This window comes from Natator depressus, chromosome 2, assembly GCF_965152275.1.
Source record: "Natator depressus isolate rNatDep1 chromosome 2, rNatDep2.hap1, whole genome shotgun sequence".
NCBI classification, from domain to species: Eukaryota; Metazoa; Chordata; order Testudines; family Cheloniidae; genus Natator; species Natator depressus.
The window spans coordinates 246,493,341-246,512,796 of NC_134235.1; the positions used below are offsets into that span (position 1 = coordinate 246,493,341).

General features: G+C 45.3%; 1 long non-coding RNA gene across 1 annotated transcript in view; it reads left to right on the top strand.

The window, feature by feature from the left end:
* The first annotated feature begins 312 nt into the window (after window positions 1-312).
* Window positions 313-19,456, top strand: part of LOC141983301 (uncharacterized) — a 56,862-nt gene continuing 37,718 nt past the window's right edge. Inside the window, exon 1 of the long non-coding RNA XR_012638342.1 lies at window positions 313-442. This is a non-coding gene — a long non-coding RNA (uncharacterized LOC141983301). The remainder of the gene's footprint in view (window positions 443-19,456) is intronic.

Below are 19,456 nucleotides of genomic sequence, written 5' to 3' on the forward strand. Positions count from 1 at the left end.
GCCATAGCAGATGCCTGCCTGCCAGCCTGCTAGCTCTCCTTGTGTATCTTGCTGAAGTTAAGGTGGTCTGATGCATATACAAAGAAGCTGATAATTATGGAGCCCTGCAGGATGAAAGGGCTGTGAAGTTTAGAAGAAGCACAGCAACTGCCATATGTTCATATGCTGCCTGGAAGCATGCAGATTGCTAGTCCGTGTCATTTTTAAGAAGTAGCTACGCTAGTAAAGTGCATTCCCCATCAGGATTATAAACAGTGCTCTGAACACAGCACTGGACTTGCTCTTCTTTCACAGTGAAAAGGGGGCTGAGAATCCTCACGAAAACGGATTGCTTAGTGCTACGTGGTGCTGCACTGCAGTGCTAACCTGATACCACCTGATGGTGTGAATTCTGGATTTGAACTTTGTACGACTGAACTATTATGGCAGGTGCCAACAGATGGTGAGGTTAAATATGGTCTTCCAAGTTCTTTTTCTTAGCATGTGAAGCAATGTTCAGTCTTGGGGAGGCATGCTGTGTGGTGATAGTTTTCTTCTGCAGGGTTTTGGGGAGAGGGAACTGTGTGAGCAGCAGCAGCAGTCTGCTCTCAGCCTGGGTCTCTGACTGGAGTCCATTCTTAATGCCGTTTGCAGTTTCTCCCTGGCAACTGGGCACTGATGTTGGACTGAGATCTCTGACAGTGGGGATTTCCTGGCTGGCTGTTTATGACACTTAAAATTTCTTTGATTTTTTTTTTCCTTTGTCCACTGGGCAGCCAGCCTGCAAGGCCCCAGACATTTGCTACTGCTTGCTAAGTGGGAAAAAGAGACAACATTATTATTTTCGGTATATGTATGTATGTATATATGTTCGCAAAATTGATATATAGATACAATTATTACTTTTTAAAAAAGTTAAAAGAATGTTAAATTGCATTGAAAGTTGACAGCTGAGACTGTCCCTGTATCCTTATTTCTGGCCCCTTATGTGAATGTTGGCTTCAAGTATTTGTTGTCGACCTCAGAACTGGTGACCCTTCAATCCCCTCAGCCCCCTCAAATTCAGGGCTGTTTGGACACAGAGTGCCAGTTCAGGCTTATCTCTAGTCTATGGACCAGATGGTACCTGCCAGTACAGAGGTGCACCAGGAGGAACACGGCGCCTCCCCTCCCTTGCACCACTTTGCAGTGGTCTGGCACAAGCCCATTCAGGAGCACATGACCCACTCCCTGCTAACAGGGCTGCTAGTGCTAGTTGCCCTAAAGGGAACGAGGAATGCTGAGGGTGGGACCACGGTTCTATTCCTCTGCACTAGTCAGTGGCTGTTCATTGGGCTCATACCGAACCTCATGCGGGGGAGGGGGGCCTCGCTGCCACTGCAGCATGCCCCCCCCCCGAGACAGCCTAGGAGTACTTCTGTCTGGCTCTTTCGCTGTAGTACGTCCCCTCCAATGTGCCTCTGGCTAAGAAAATAGGAGCTTAGCCCTATACCTGCACTTGTCTTCACCCTTTGTAGACTTGGCACCAGAAGGGCATTCCCAAGCTGAGAAGCTCAGTGGGTGAACAGTGCACCTCATGCAAAATTCACACTCAGTGCAAAGACACTCTCATCATGAGGGGCCGAGAGTTGTAATCATTCTGGAAATGAAGCTCCTTGACCATAGCAAAATGCAGCCCCGTGCATTAATAGCCTCCCAGTATCTCAGCATTTTAGTCCTTTGCTCAGCATTATGTCGTATTCTATTAATGCTTGTCATGACTGTATGCAGGTTGGTGAAGGACACCTGCTGGACATGGGCACAAGGGGGATTGTTACAGCCTCTTGGAAGCGTGGAGTCTTGAAGTGTCACAGTGTGAATTTAAATGGATTGAAAGTACCACTTGGAAGGTGCTACCCAATATATTTTTCAGGTCTCTGAAATACAAAATATGTCTCCAAATATGTCTCTGAGCGCAGAACAATGCGCTCAGAGACATATTTGTTAGTCTGAAAGAGGGGCTGGAGAAAGTCAGTGTTAGAGCAGAACAATGCAGAGAGTATTGTAAATACAAGAGCAGAATGGCTCTTAGCCTGGGGTTCATGGGTAGGGTTCAGGGGGGCTATGATCACCCCCGCTTTATAGCTAGCAGGGAACACTCTTCTGTTTTGTAACATGACGGCACTGTATAGTAAAGGTGACGAGTGAATGAGGTAAAAGGAAAAAAATGTTTCCTGGTAGCTGATCTGGAAGTAAACAACTTCAAGAAGTTTTTAGGACAATATCAGGACAACATCTGTACTACAAAGCAGAGCCGTTCAAGCTATGAGTGTTTGTTCTGGGTAAAATTCACTTCTACGCAAGGCCCGTCCACCACTTATGTGCCCCTTAAGCCATCTGTGATTCAGTCCTTGTTTGTGAGTATTTGCGTAATCTCCAGTTCTTTGTGAAAATGTTCATGATTCCAGAAAGTGTCCAGCATTTTAGCACAAATGGTTATTCCTCCAGAAATTCAGACCAAATTAGATTTATTCAAGATTTATTTTATTTCTGTTCCAGAAAGTTTTATCATCCAATCAGGGATCAGAGTAAATATCATGTGACTTAGGTGACCAACCGCAGAACACGAATAGTGAATGGCAAATATAACCCAAGTGAATAGCCTGAGCAACCAATATTATTAATGGTTGTACTATGGTAGCACCTAGTGACCCCCGTCAGGGATCAGAGCCCCATTGTGCCATACATGCATAACAAGAAGACAGTCCCTAACCCAAAGAGTTTACAATCTACATAGTAAGAATTTCCCCCCATGGTATTTAGTGAATATTTACAGTGAACAAATACATTAAAAAAAAACCTGGGATTGATTCAGAAATTATTTGTTAACCTACCTAAGGAGATAAAATGCAGGTGAAATTCACACCTGAACAGCACTCAAGTCTCACTTATGCCCATATTCTGTCACTGTATATCAGACTATTCTGCTATTTTTTTCTTATTTTCTTTTGTCCTCTTTGGCACAAATTTAAGACTAACATTTCTCCCTGGTAATGTCAGATTTCCTGATAAGCTCAGCATCTTAGGTGACTGCCTGTTGCCCTGTTGTTGGAGATACCACTAACTAGGCTGAGTGATTTATTCACTAAGGGGAGGGATAGAGGTCTGGGAATGGGCTTTGAGATGCCCAGTTGGGAACATCTGCCTGAAAATTTCATGCCACTGTCTTGCAAGAGCTGTGCCTAGCAGCAGGTGTCTGTCTCCCTGCTGACTTGTCCTTTCAGGTCCTGAAGGGAAATGCTCTTAATCAAAATATAGGACATTATTTTTCTTGCAAAGGTAATGGTACCAGAAAAAAAATTGCCACTTGCCACTTGCCAAAAAAATATGAGATGGGCTAGGAGATAAAGGGACCTGCTCACAGCCATGAGTGCATCATAGTTCCAGGAATCTGCTCCTATTCCCACTGAAGGCATGGCAAACCTCCCAGTGATGCATGACCAGGCCTTGGGAGAGTGAGCAAGAGGTCTTGGAGCACTGGAGTGGGCAGAACAGCAAATACTATTGGGACTCTGTATTAGCAGCACTGATACAGACTGCCGAACCCCAGATCATTAGGGGCTGGACCATGATCAGGACTCTGGGAATAAAATGGGCTTCAGCCACAAAGTTTAGCTCCAGATCCTCAAATTGGTTAGACATAGCTAAAGGTCTGGTCTAGTTCTTATTCTATGTGGGTGATCTGTCCATCCTGCCATGCAGTTGTTGCAGTGAGACTTTTCACTTTTACTCTTTGCGGGGGTTTGAATATGGAGTACCCAGTTTATTTTAAAGTCTTTATAAAAACCCAGGCTATTACACCGCATTACCATTATATGCAAGATAGTGTGCTCTGTTGCTTTGAGTAGCGGGAAAGCACACACATAGAGCCATTTGCAGTGCACAGCAAGAGGTTGCATTGGTCCTACAAAGTCCAGGAACAATACTGTGTATTCTTGAGAACCATCTACCGGCACTTTATCTATTATCTGTTGAGAGATATACAGGCATCTCTTTTTTATAGCAAATTCTGTAACAGAGGAGTTAGTGTCTGTTTCCCATTTACTCCTGTGAATTTACTCCTATGCATCCGATGAAGTGAGCTGTAGCTCACGAAAGCTTATGCTCAAATAAATTGGTTAGTCTCTAAGGTGCCACAAGTCCTCCTTTTCTTTTTGCGAATACAGACTAACACGGCTGCTACTCTGAAACCATTTACTCCTAAATATTTTTCAAGACCAAACAAAGAGGGAGATAGTAAAGGAGAGAAAGGATCACTGAAGGAAATGAATTCTATGTGTAGCCTGAGTGCATAGATCCCACAGCAGATACAACAGTGCTTACTTCATTGTGAGCTCTCTGTTCTAAGGGTATGTCTCTACTGGCACTGGAAGATATAATTTCCAGCTAGAGGAGGCATACCCACACGTGCTAAAAATATCAGTGTAGCCACTGCAGCATGGGTGGCGGGACAGGTTAGCTGCCTGGGGACCCTAGGCTCTCTGACAGGGTCATAGGGCAGGTAGCTCTTCCTGCCACTCATGCTGTCACAATTGCACCTCTAAGGAAGTGCCTCCGAATAATACAAGAACCAGCGGTCACCTAATGTAATTACTAGGCAACAGGTTTAAAACAAACATAAGGAAGTATTTTTTCACGCAACACAGCATCAATCTGTGGAACTTGGTGCCAGGGGATGTTGTGAAGGCCAAAAGTATAAATGAATTTCAAAAAGAATTAGATAAGTTCATGGAGGATAGGTCCATCAGTGGCTATTAGCTAAGATGGTCAGGGATGCAACCCCATTCTCTGGGTGTCCCTAAACTGCCAGAAGCTGGAAGTGGACAACGGGGATGGGTCACTCGATAATTGCCCTGTTCTGTTCATTTTCTCTGAAGTGTCTGGCATTGGCCACTGTTGGAGGACAGGATACTGGGTTAGATGGACCTTTGGTCTGACCAGGTATGGCCATTCTTCTGTTCTATTTTTAGTGTGGTAGTTCGACCAGAGCTTGCATGTGTATGTCTACTCAAGCTGGGAATTAAACTTTCTAGCCCAGACACTTAGACTAACAATCTTAAAAGTGGTCACTGACTTCCAATGCCTCACACTTGAGGTGCCTTGCATGTGATTTTCAAAGGTACTGAGCATCCAAAACTCTAAATGAAGTCAGCAGGAGATGTGGGTGGTCAATGCCTCGGGAAGTCAAGCCCAAGTTGTCTCAAGCTGGGCACTCAAAATTAGAAGGCATTTTTGAATAGATGGCCCTGGGCTAGAACAGTCCACAGGAAAAGAAGTACAATCCTCCCCCACTCCACTGAAGAGTTGCTGTGAAAAATGCCCATTGTGATTTTATTTTTAAAACACCAACTCTTCTATACAACTTTCTGTATAGCTTTTCACCCATTTCTTTCCCTGCATACTCCAGAGACTGCTTTGGCTTTCAGTTTGATTCTAGGTGCAATTCAATGCATTTGTTTGAATCTGAAAAAGCCCTTTATGGTATGTATCCTGTACATTTTAGAGACTGCCTGTCTTTTGGGCTGATGAGAGCCATTGGAATACCTGCTCTGACAGCTCTGAGATTTTAAACATCAGGAGAGTGGAGGCAGGACAGCCCTCTGCTATGGCACTTGTGACAATTGGTCCACCAAACAGTGCCTGAGTTTGTTGACTTTCCTGGAAGTTGCAAGGCCTATGTATTTACCCAGGCTCTCTCTCAGGAGTTGGGATGATTTTTAGTTCCATTTATTTTCTCGTAGCTGGGTGGTGAGTTTGTGTTATTTTGAGAGCTGGTCCACAAATGGAAAAATGGTCATGTGAAACATTTGGAAGCTTAACATTTTCTTTTTGTTTTTCAAATTTTTTTTTGCATTCCTTACAAAATAATTGTACATCAATATTATTATTGAACAAATTTTAGTGACAGAAAATCCAGTTTTTGATCATTCTGATTTTAAAAAATTCAATGATGTTTTTAGTAAAAATGGAAAAAAAGATAAATTTTCAACAAAAAAACTTTTTTTGACAAAAATTCAATCTGGTCTAGTCATTTTTGTTGGCAATGGATTAATCTGACCTGGTTTTTGCATATGTTTTACATTTGGTTTTGTGTACTGAGTCTAACGTGTGGACTGTATTATAAAGTGAAAATATAAATACGTTTCCTGACAGACCATCATATTTTAAAAGAATAGTGGATAGTAAAATAAAAAATGAGGATATACTTTACTGACCCAGTGAATGATCAGAAATGTCCAAATCCCCTGGAACTGGTGTGTGTGTGTTGGTCACTCACTACAAAAGCAGCTTTGTCTCTCCTGGAATTGACACCTCCTCATCTATTGTTGGGAGTGGACTACATCCACCCTGATCGAATTGGCCCTGTCAGCACTTGTGAGGTCACTTCTTTCTCTTCATGTGTCAGTATATTTATGTCTGTATCTGTAATTTTCACTCCATGCATCTGAAGACGTGGGTTTTTTACCCATGAAAGCTTATGCCCAAATAAGTCTTTAAGGTGCCACCAGACTCCTTGTTCTTTGTGTGATACTGTAACCAAAACCCTGACCTCAGATAACCAATCAGTCATTATTGCCAGTCCCTGTCTTCGGTACTTCTAAAGCCGCAATCATTGTGGCATTAAATATCCTCCCTAAGGAGATGGAAATACTCTCAGGAACATCCTGCTTGGCCACAACTACTGTTTCAATAATAAGGTTGGACGGGCATAACTAACCATGGACTTTTGAATACTTGTGTGTTTGTTTAAAACAGTTCAGTCGATATCTTCTGGATATTTAACTTTAAATTATTGCCTTCCCCAAAGTCCTGTTAACCTCTCCCCTCTCTTTTTGGAAAATACACCTGTTTGGTGATTCACTTTATTATTGAATAATTCAGCACCCTTTTGGTTAGCGATGCTATAGCAGCTACTTTAAAGCTAGGCCTTACAGCAGCAAGCCTTTTAAAAACTTCCCTAGAAACTGTCCTGGAATGGGCTCCTCTGGGCTGTGCCAGTGCATTGCAACCAGGATTTTTGCAGGATCCTGCAGACTTCTGCGAGCCCACTCAGCAGGAGAAGGAACTTTCGAACTCTCGTCACTGTACCTTCCGCAAGGTGATGCTAAAGCTGGTGTGGCATCACGTCCTTGCAACGCTTGAGTAATTGATACTTTCTAAAAATGCAGCTTTGGAGGAGTCAACTGATTCCCTAAGATGGGCTCCTGAATAATTGAAAGAATATTTGCCAGTTTTGCACTGAAGTACTAACAGCTGTGGTGTGTTTTGATATTTATGAAGCCAGATAAATTATGCATTAGCCAGTGCAGTGAGCCCAGTGTGATGCTTATTACTGCCTGAGTTTCAGCGACTATGATACACCATGCATTTCATTTTACTTCCATTGTGGTGTTGAGTATGCCTGGACTTTATCAACCTTGCTTGAAGGTTTAAACTCCGGTTCCTAAGAGCTGACAGAGTATTTTAATTTGTTCTTCACTCTGCAGACTTTAAAATGACGTGCTGCGTCTATATTTCAGGCTGTTGCGTTGGCTCAGGGGAATAGTTATTGTTTTAATATCAGAGAATTGCATTTATAACTGAATCCCAGGATTAAACTGAAAATTACACCAACTCCAATATTGTTTTCAAAGCATGATATAGTGTAAATATTGTGTGTGTTCTCTGAGATGCCTCATTTATTCTATAACTCCTCCTCTTCTTCTCATTCATTAACCAAACCTGGCTTGCCCTATCTCAAAACTTTTTAGTCAATGTTTTTTTCTCTGGGCAAATTCTGTTTCATTAACCAACATGTTTTCCTTTGCAAATAAACTCAGTTCGATACAAAATTGTCCCCCCACCCCACCCCAGTAAGTACGAGTCACATGCCTGAATGATCCTGTAAGGAACAGGAAACAAGAAAATAACATTTTGAAGCAGCAGATGGCATCCTACCACCCAGAAGCTTTCCTGACTGTGTAAAAGTGTAACAAATCAATATATAATAGGAAATGTTTGAATTCTTTGGTTATCATTATGACAAGGAGTCTGTAACAAAGCTGGGGATTTTGTTCACTTTATATTGTCTTGTAATTAATATTTATTTATTGGTAAAACACTCACTCTCCGATAGACGCTTCCATGTCTCTCTCTTTCAAAGGAGTTGTCCACACAATGTGTCCTAAGGCATTAACCTGACTTCTTAGGATTCAGTAGACACAGAAGCCTTTTTTTTTTTAATTGTTTACCTGCACTTTCATTTTGATTTCTCCCCTAACTTATTTAACAATAATATCTATCTCTTAGTGGATGGAGTTCTAGACTAAGGCTCAGGACACCTGGGTTCTATACCTGACTTGGCCATTGGCCTGATGGGTGACCTTGGGCAAGTCACTTTGCCTCTCTCTGTGCCTCAAATACCTCATCTGTAAAGTGGGGATAATGATATATGCCTCCATTGCAAAACCCTTTGAGAACTACTGATGAAAAATGTTCTATAAGAGCTATGAAGAGCTCTGTGTAAGCTCTCACCAACAGAAGTTGGTCCAGTAAAAGATATGGCCTCACCTACCTTGTCTCTCTACTATAAGATCTAGGTATTCTTACTGTTGTAGAGCAGATTTGATCCATAGATCTAAAGGCATTTTAGAAAGGAGACACATATCATTATCCCCATTTTACAGATGGGAAAACTGAGTCACAGGGAGGTACAGTGACTTGCGGAAGGTCAGTGACCCAGCAGGCTGGTGACAGAGGTAGGAATGGAACCTAGGTTCCTATGTCCCAGTCCCTACTCTCTGTTCACTGGGGAATGCTTGCCTTGTAATCCTTCACTAACTGTAGGTATCATATAACAGTTAACATTTGTCCAGAAAAGCAGATGTAGCCTTGAACCTATCTTTAAAGTACATATGGCTGCAGCATCTACCAGCATGTCAAAAACTTATGGGCATTGGAAAGCAAAAACTGGGGCCACAGATCTCGCTTCAATTAAGTACTTTGGAGAGGGAGAGTTTGTTTTGGAGGGGCAGACTGGAGAAATTGTGGATATTGTGTTTTAAAAATAAGGGTGGTCCATGTATTGAAAGTGCACTGCTCTGGGATGTGACTCAGCATTCTGCTTATTGGAACAGAGGTTGCAGACACTGTCGGAGAAGTGTGAGTTGAGTTTTTGTCTGCTGTTGGTATGTGCTGCATGACAATAAATCATTTATATTCTGCCACTAGTGGCTATAGAGAACGTTCGTTCCAGCTCAGTTTCCTTGGAATTATATAATCAGAGCAGTTAGGGAGCTGATTAGGTCATTTAGTCCATCCCTTTCCTGCTAGGCAAGGATAACTCCCCTACAGTTCATAAGGTTTAAAGTTTTCCAATTCTTAGTCAAAAGACACTTTCCCATTAGTGTTTACGGGTGGAGGGTGTGGGTACAGTCAGTGGCTGGGCTGATAGTTCCAAGGTAAGAACACCACGCACCTTTCCTTATCTTTGTTGCTCTCGACTGATCTCTGTATGTGTGTATTTCCTGCTGCGCCAAGCACCTCTAAAAGCTACAAGCAGTGCAATTTCCACAACTCAAAGCCTGTCTTGACATGATGGCTTAGCAAACAGATCTCATGCTTTGGACACATAGGTCAGCTTTTTCTGTGCTTTTGTAGCTTACTGTAGCTGAAGATATAGAAGCAACAGTATCTCCATGCAGCAGGGTTCAATGATGTGGTTCTCAAAGGGAAGTGAATGGTGAGTTACTCTTTAAAGCAGAGACCGTGTGGTCCAGTCAAACTGGGCACTGGCTGGAGTGGTAAGAGACCACGGTCCTATTCCTGACCTGGCCAGGTTTCCTTTGTCTGCACTACTGTTTCCCGTCTATATTGTCTCTTCTATACAGATGGCAAACTCTTTGGGGCTGGGACTTTTTATTGGATGTTTGTGCAGCACCTAGCACAATAGCATCCTGAGCACGGTCAGAGTCTGTAGGTGCTACTAATAATAATCATGAAGCGTGCAAAACACAGGCAAAGTCTGCATAACTAATTAATATTAGTGCTAGCATTGCCCTCTCAAACCACAAAGAGTCATTAGGAGGTAAAGGGAGCCGTAAGTTATTTCCACAACTCCTGCAGTAATCACTGGTTGTGGGGTGATACATTCCAGAGCCTTTCTCACAAAACACTGTGTGGTGTGGAACTGGCGAGAATGGAGTTGTAATATAGGAGGCATTTATGATGTGCTAAACCCTGGGACAAGAGCTAATAACTGTAATAATCACTACATTATTAGGGCCTAATCACATCAGCCACGCCATCAGGGGCTCATTCACCTGCACATCTACCAATATGATATGTGCCAGCAATGCCCCTCTGCCATGTACACTGGCCAAACCGGACAGTCTCTACGTAAAAGAATAAATGGACACAAATCAGAAGTCAAGAATTATTCAAAAACCAGTCGGAGAACACTTCAGTCTCTCTGGTCACTCGATTACAGATCTAAAAGTGGCAATTCTTCAACAAAAAAACTTCAGAAACGGACTCCAACGAGAGACTGCTGAATTGGAATTAATTTGCAAACTGTACACCATTAAATTAGGCTTGAATAAAGACTGGGAGTGGATGTGTCATTACACAAAGTAAAACTATTTCCCCATGTTTATTCCCCCCCCCGCATCCCTCCCACCACAGTTCCTCACACATTCTTGTCAACTGCTGGAAATGGCCTATCTTGATTATCACTACAAAAAGTTTTTTTTCTCTCCTGCTGGTAATAGCTCACCTTAACTGATCACTCTCATTATAGTGTCTATGGTAACACCCATTGTTTCATGTTCTCTGTGTATATAAAAGCGTCCTACTGTATTTTCTACTGCATGCATCCGATGAAGTGAGCTGTAGCCCACTAAAGCTTGTGCTCAAATAAATTTATTAGTCTCTAAGGTGCCACAAGTCCTCCTGCTTTTTTTGTGGATACAGACTAACACAGCTGCTACTCTGAAACCTGCAATAATGTATATCTGATAGAGAACTATCCCATTCAGAGGATTACTCTTGAAAACTACTTATAGGTGGGCTGCCCCAGCTCAGTATCTTGGCAGGCTTGTAAGCGAGGACTGTAGATATTAAACACGACACCATCTCCCTGACAGCACTCAGTGTCTCAAAAGCCAAATTTCTTTGAAATTTGGAGCTTTACAATGGGAAACCATTTTTTAAAGCTGGACATGGATCTGATTGGTATAACAGGTTGCATACCGATTCATCATCACAGAGAAGGGTTTTGATTGACAAATGAATGAGCTGATCGGGTGGTATTTAGTAGCAGTTGGAGAGCCTGTATGTCAGAGAGGCTTTCCTATGAGCTATGGTAAACATGCACAGGCCATTGTAGACACAAAGTGGCTGGATGCTACTAGAGAGCGGCTTTGCTGGACTCGTGGGTCTGGTGTGCTAGTTTCTGTTGGAGTTTTGAGGGTTTACTGAAGCTATAGCAGAGGAGTTATCTTATTAGAACATCGTCCTGAAGGAGACAGTGGGTAGTAGGCATTTTAATGATTGTGCAATCCAGCTGCCAATCCTCAAGACAAATTGCATGTCAGTTCAAATTACCTGTGGCTGCTCAGCACAAATTACATTTCAGGACTTTGACAACAGCTGCTGCAGACATGAGAAACGTATGTCCTGTGTGTTTGTACCAGTGAGTATGAAGGAATAGATCTCAGGACACCGAGCGCAATTTGTATAATGTTTGCTGTACCAAAAAGAGACACATTTTAATTTATATACCTCATTAAAGTTTAAAGGTGAAGCATGGTTCATGGGAGCATGTTTTGTTATTCCACAGTGTACAGTCTGCTCTGTCTCCAGTCACAGCTGTGTCTGGCCCTGACTCCAGTATGCAGCTGTGCCCAGAAAGGAATATTTTACTGAAATAGTTTCTGCTAACCTGGTCACACTGATTGATGGGCACAGGACGGCACTTTGTTAAATGTTCTTTTTATAAATGTCTTAAACGTTTGCTGCCCTCTCCCAGCCACTGGCAGAAACCACACCAACCGCCTTAGCAGAACCCATTAATTTAACAAACGGCTTGTTACCATGGCTAGATGTAGTGCAGAAGGGACCTAAGTGTGCTGGCTGTGTGAGAGCTTGTGTGTCTAAAAGTCCGTATGCCAGGATAGCTCATTCCTGTATAGTACGGCAAATGAGCAATGCTGCTATAAGGCACTTTTATGCTGGTACAATTGTGTCCACCCTAGGGCTTATTATTGTATGAATAAAGGGGAAGAGGGCAAATGAGGGCACCCACAGCTGAAAGGACCTCGTTAAGCCAGGGGCTCCAATGCTAGAGCTCTGTGAAAATAAGAGGGGTGGGCATAGGTGTCCTAGCCAGAAGATGTGGCCTCTCCTCAAGGGTCCCAAGTCTGGTTTAACCTGTTCCTCCCCACTGTTCAAAGAAAGAGCTAAATAGGCTTCATTGGGAGCCTCCCTGTTATTTTAAACGCTCAATCAGAGCTGAAATCAGCTGTGGTGGGGCTGTGTTTCTGCCCAGCTTGCGAAGAGCTAAAAAAAAATCACTGAGAGCCCAAATCACTTGAGCTGGGGCAGTGTTTCTGCCCAGCCTGAAAAGAGCTGACAATTACTAAGAGACCGATGTGCAGAAGTCACAGCAGAGAGGCAGGTGGCAGCAGAAGGTGACTGACAGTCAGCTGGCGAGAAAGTGGCTGGTAAGGTGGTGAGCCGACCAAGCGGCTTGTCAGGCAACGAGCGGCTGACAAGTCAAGAAGCGGCTGGTGGGTCAGCCAGCGGAGAGGAACCGTGGCTGGCAGAGCGGCCAGGCAAAGCAAGCACTCAGATAGTGACGTAAGCAAGGTGCCGTCTTCCCTGGGTGGGAGGTAAACTCATAAAGATGCGCCTCTGACCCCTGGGTCCTCTCTGACCCAGGACAACCGCTGTGAGCGGGGTGTGGTGAGGGAGCGCAGTGCAATAGAGGAACTGTTGGTTGTAGAACTCAAGAACATGAGGCAGAAGGCTTTGTCCCACGCACTCTGGGGGGGTGGGTGTCCTGCTCACTGTTTTAGGTTTATGAATCCTTCTTGCGGCATTTTCCCTAATTAATGTCGGGTGACACCCCTCCTTTCATTAAAAGTTCTTTTCTACACTCAAATTCTGTGCTTGCAAGAGGGGAAGTATTGCCGCTCAGGGGTGCTCAGGGGTAGTGTGTAATTTTCCCAGGTTACTGGGTGGGGGCTCGAGCCAGTTCTGTGTTGTATTATTGAAAAGGAACCCCTAGGTATTGAACCAGGCCCTGAGTGCTGCCGGCTCCACCTGGCAGAAGGGTTACACATTTATGAAAAACCAAAGCTCCAGTTCATAGGCAGCACATGAATTTTTAGGTGGGATTATGGCTCAGCTCCACAAAGGTCTTTAGGCTCCTAACTCCCATTGAAATCTGTGTCCGTATGAAATCAATGAAGCCTAACTTTTGTGAATCTGGGCCCAAGTGAATTATGTCTGTGGGGAGTAAGAGCAGAAGCAGCTCCATGAGACATATTTCCCTTCAGCCCAGTTACTTAGGTGCCCTCACCCCAGTTTCAGTTTACAGAATGTCATACCTTGAGTTCAACAAACTAGGATACTAAAGATGCTAGTGGTCTGAGCATAGGACAGGGACCCAGGACCTGCTAAATCCCCTCCCTCGTGCTGCAGTTGTGTCCTCCTTGCATCTTGAGCAAGCCACTTGGGTGAAACAATTCAAGCCTGGGCACTAATAGTGAAGCACCTAAAAATCTATGTTTAGTCACCTGGAAATGGCCTGACCTTTGGAGCACCGCCCCCCACGCCCCAGCCCCAAATCCCACTGGAGGCCAGTGAGAGATGTGGGTGCTCAGCACCGCTGACAATCAAGCCATGATGGCTATGTTAAGACTAGACCAGAACCTGGCTAGATAGACATGCATGTAAGTGCCTAATTTTAGGCACCCAAGTTTGAAAAGGGTAGCCTTAAACTATCTGCTTCAGTTTCTCCCTCGCTAAATTGAGGATTTAAACGCATGCCCCTCACACAAAGGCTGTGAGAATGCCTTAGCTAAAATGTGTGCCCTTAAAGGTGTGACATGCCAGGTATTTCCTAGTGTGCACCACTGCCCTCTACTGGAAGGACTCAGAACTGCTCTTCTGAGGGGCATCTCTCTGATCCAGCGAACAGAGTGGATCCTTTAATTTAAGCTATCGCGCCCTGTGCCTTTGCATTAGGTCACGTTAAGGTCTGTCACTCTTGCTGCGGTGGCCACGTTCCAGTGGCCCTGGAGGGGGAGGGCATGTGGCACAGGGAGAGCAGAGGCAGCATGATGCATGTGGGGCATGGGCTGTATAGAGGGAGTCAGCGGGGCGGGAAGGACTGAATGAATGAAGGCAGTGAAGGGGAGCAGGTGGGCAAAGAGCCGGACTGAAGAGACTGTGTGCATGGGGTTGTAAGCTGAAATTTGCTGTAAGCCCAGTGCTTTGTACCCCACTGGAGCTTTGTGCTTCCCCTCCCGGTTCCTACCTGGCCCCCCAACTCTGCAGCTCGTCCCCAGGTATCCCAGCCCTACCCCTACACCAGCCTTCACACCTCCTCCCTGCGGTGCCCCAGGCTCTCACCTCCACAGCCAGCCTGACTCGCATGGAAACTGGATCAGGCCCAGGCTAGTTCGTGCTGAATGAATGGTGACAGGAATGAGTCCTAGCGTACGAGGCCTGGCAAGGTGTGCCATGGGGAGGTAGGTTCCTCTAATTTTCAATAGTGTATTGGATAAATTCAGGATCACGGGGGGGGGGGGGTGTGGTGTTATCTGGGACATTCTTAATAGCCCTGCTCTTTGAATAAATGCCTGCCTGAGTCAGTGGGGCTTTACTGTACCATGTACCAGCTGAGGGAACTGGGATTGTTTAGTCTGCAGGAGAGAAGAATGAGGGGGGATTTGATAGCTGCTTTCAACTACCTGAGAGGTGGTTCCAGAGAGGATGGTTCTAGACTATTCTCAGTGGTAGAAGAGGACAGGACAAGGAGTAATGGTCTCAAGTTGCAGTGGGGGAGGTTTAGGTTGGATATTAGGAAAAGCTTTTTCACTAGGAGGGTGGTGAAACACTGGAATGCGTTACGTAGGGAGGTGGTGGAATCTCCTTCCTTAGAAGTTTTTAAGGTCAGGCTTGACAAAGCCCTGGCAGGGATGATTTAGTTGGGGATTGGTCCTGCTTTGAGCAGGGAGTTGGACTAGATGACCTCCTGAGGTCCCTTCCAACCCTGATATTCTATGATTCTATGTAGCCACAGCGTGAGCATGGGCCAGGTGAAAGCTAATCCAGTGCCCTTAATGTGACCAATCCACAGCTGGTGTGCAGTGTCCCAGTCTGTGCTTGGTGCTGGGTGGCTGTCAGGACACTGACTGGCCAGACTCATTGTAGCCATCAAGTCCGTGACCAGTGCACGAGCTGGTTTATGGTTCCAAAGACTGTATCCAGCCCCTGTCTCCTCTTTGAACAATCCCGCTCTGCACCAACGCAGCCAAAGGTACACAACTAAATAAAACGGGTGGACTGCAAAGCAAACTGGGGAGGGGCCAGTAAGCATTGAAATGCATCCTTGAAGCAGCCAGGCTCCTGTGGGGGGGCTACACTAGAAAAGGACTCATTGGGCCTTGCGAATCAGCCACAGAGGGAATAAATACAAACCACACAACGCTCCCAAGGAATGAAGTGGATATTGCTGGTTATCGTTATCGATTTTGGCCCTGGTTTTTATTTATAGCCAATGCCTTGCAAGGGGGCCATGGGCATGCTTTCCAGCTTTATTCGTATTTGTCGGTGGTGAGGCCGAGGAGGGGTCAGCAGTGGACCAGAGAACGCATTGATGCTCCGGGCTGAAAGTGTTCCGGGTCAGAAAGAGGGATGTGAACAGGAAAGGGGGAGGATGTTTGTTGAGAAAAATGAGTTTTAAACCCATACAATTACTAAAATAGGAAACTGAGGCCATGTTCTTCCTCCCACTTGTTATTTCTACCCCCCTCCCCCCCAACATCACAGAGCCAATGTCTGTCATGCTGTGAGGGTACAGTCTAGCTGTGCTTTGAAATCTCTGGATTATTATTATTAAAGTGCTTTACAGAGAAGGGCAGTAGCATTAGCTCCATTTTACAGCTGGGAAACTGAGCCATAGAGAAGTGGCCTTAGTCACCCAGCAGGTCAGTGGCAGGGTGAGGAAGCCCCCCTCCACCCCTGGTCTTCAGACTGAGTCCCACTCCAGAGCTCTAGCCACTAAGCCAGCCTGCCTCTAGTATTGTCAACGGCATTGCACCGCACTGCACAGCTTGGTTTGTAGTTCCTTTTTGGGTCAGAGGCCCCAGGCCAGCCGGTGGACCAGGGCCTCTCCTGCGGCAGTGTCACACTTGCATTGCTCGGCTGTGCCGGGGCACCAGGGTCTGCTGCTGTGTGGGGGCCTTCGCGCACTCTACAACCAGTGCATCCCCTTCCTTGGTACGTCTGCCTTGCTCCAGGAGGAGGCGCTACTGGGTACAGGTAGGGTTCCCACCCCTCCAGGATTGTCCTGGAGTCTGCAGGAATTAAAGATTAATCTTTAATTAAAAATTATGTCATGTGATGGAACCTCCAGGAATACATCTGACCAATATTGACAAACCTAGGTACAGGAACTGGGCAATGGGCTTCCAGATGCCTGGACAAAGCAGAAGCATTGTGATGACATATGGGCTGGGTGCAAGAACAGGGCCTCCTCCGTAGCACAACTGGAGTCAAGGGGTGGGTAGAGAGCGAGAGCCGTGAAACCCTTGCAGGAGGCTAGAGCGGATGATATGAGGCTTCCCGCTCAACTAGACCAGGGGAGTGAGTGTCCCGTGCCACCAGCCAGGGAGTGAACATGCCGGCCTGCTACACCACGGTGCACCAGTCCTCTAGCCAGCAACAGGTTGCGGTGTGGCCCGGGGGGAGGGGCATTGTTTGCCCTGGAGAAGGGTTGTAGGGGGCCTGAGAGGAGCTAATAGGTGAGCATGAGTCTAAAGAACACAGAGCAACACGTGAACACTGTATTCGAGGGTTGCACTTGCCGCTGCTTCTGTCAACGCCTCTCATTGGGCACACCAGGGGTTCCTTGCATTACATACGACTGGCTGTACCGAAGCAGACCATGGCCCAGCTCGCCCAGTAGCCTGGCTTCAGAACAGAGCAATTAGACCCTGGGCCTGGACGACAGGGAATGGCTCCTTTCATGTCGGTCAGGGACACCCAGATCATGGGTTTGTGCCCCGACCATCTTGGTTAACAGCCGTTGATGGACCGGTCCGCCATTAATTTATCTAACTCATTGTTGAACTCAGTTACACTTTTGGCCTTCACAACATCCCCCAATGAGTTCCAGACATTAACGGTGTATTGGATGGAGAAGTACTTCCTCTTGTTTGCTTTAAACCTGTTGCCTATTAATTTCATTGGGTGACCCCCCCCCAGTTCTTGTGCTATATTAAGGCGTCTATAACAGTTCCCTCAACTTTCTTCACACCAGTCATGATTTTATAGCTCTCTAGCATATCCCCCTTCGTTGTCTCATTTCAAAACGGAAAGGGTTGAGTCTTTTTACTCTCTTCATGTATGGCAGCTGTTCCATATCCATAATCATATTGGTTGCCCTGCACTGTACTTTTTCTAAGGCTAATATATCTTTTGATTGGGATGGGTTGACCAGAATTGGATGCAGTTGTCACGGTGTGGACATACTGTGGACTTATATAGTGGCATTATGCCATTTTCTGGCCTATCTGCTAGCCCTTTCCTCATAGCTCCTAACAGTGTCAGCTTTTTTTGATGTCTGCTGCACATTGAGCAGCTGTTTTCAGTGAACTATCTGTAATAGCTCCAAGACCAATTTCTGGAGTGGTACCAGCTAATTTTGACCCCACCATTTTGTATCTATAGGTGGGATGATGTTTTCCAATGTGCATTACTTTGCATTTGCCAACACTCAATTTCATTTGCCATTTTGTTGCCCAGTCACCTAGTTTTTTGAGATCCCTTTGTAACTTTTCGCAGTCAGCTTTGGACTGAGTAATCTAGTACTGCTTGCAAATTTTGCCATCTCACTGCTTACTCCCCTTTTCCAGCTCACCTATGAGTATGTTGACCAGAACTGATCCCAGTACAGCTCCTATAGCCACTGGGTCACCCTTGTCCATGTTTGCTAATCTTCCCACCCGCAAAGATTTCTAATAGGTTGGTGAGGCATGATTTCCCTTCACAAAAACTATGTTCTGATCTCTATTTCAGAGACTCTGTACAAACCCACACCCCCGCTCAGGCCAAGTGCTCATTGTGTCCCTCTGTTCTTACCCCCTTCCCCTGCCAATGGCTGTGTGCCTGCCCTGTTGGTCCCCCGTGCCACAGCACAGCTGAGTATCCATGTTCCCTACCCCCATTCTCTTCCTTTAGCAAGGGTCCGTATGCCTCCCCCATTCTTCCATGACAGGGTCCTCCATTCTCTCCCACCAAGGCAGGGGCTCTGTATGTGCCACAATTCCCCCCAGTTCTTATTTCTTGTCTTTCTGTCTGGGAGGTAAGTCATTCAGGGAGTCAACAAGTTAAACTATATTGGGAGGGTGAATAGAGCTGAGATATGGTGGCTGGAGGGTGGGGAGTGAGGGATTTGCTGGAAGGTGTTAATGGCTGCCATCAACCGCTGTTTTTTTTTTATCTATAGACAGTTACAAAGGTGTTTGGGTTTGCTCACCAGCTGGCAGGGGCTCTGTGTCCCTTAGTTCCCCCAAATCAATAGGGTTCTGCTCAATCCATGCTTTGAATGGTCCTTGAATTTTTGGAATTGATCAGAGGCAATGCTCAAAAGTTCCAGCCAGACAACACTGCCATCAATTTGAAGGTTAAGAGCTCACTTCGATCAGCCAATGCAATAGTAATTCATTACATAAAGTTAATTAAACTGTAGTGTAACTACAGCAATACTTTGGATAACTGGACTCCTTACGCCCATAGCAATGACAAATCTTCTTGATGCCTGAATTGCTGGTAGCAGAGATTAAAATGACTTTGTCCACCATTACCTTGTTGATTGTGAAATCTGCTTGTTGCACTCCTTCAGAGATAGGGTCCAGCACACTGAATCAGATAATGTCACATCATTCTGAGCTTAGGCCATGTGACCTAAACAATTAGCAAGATGCCATTGCAAAATGTGCCATCCACCCCCTCCATATTAGTCCAGGAGCAAGCACCTGACCCTAAGCTTTTAAAGGGATAACAGGGAAAAAATCCTGTGGTGGAATGGTGAGTTCTGGGCGTGCAGATTTCCAACTCCCCTTGAGGTAGCAGCCTGAGGTGGAGGGTAGTGTGTAACATTTGTGTGTATGTAAGGGGGACGGAAGATAGCCAAGGCTTGTAATGGGAGAAAACTCTCCAATTTACA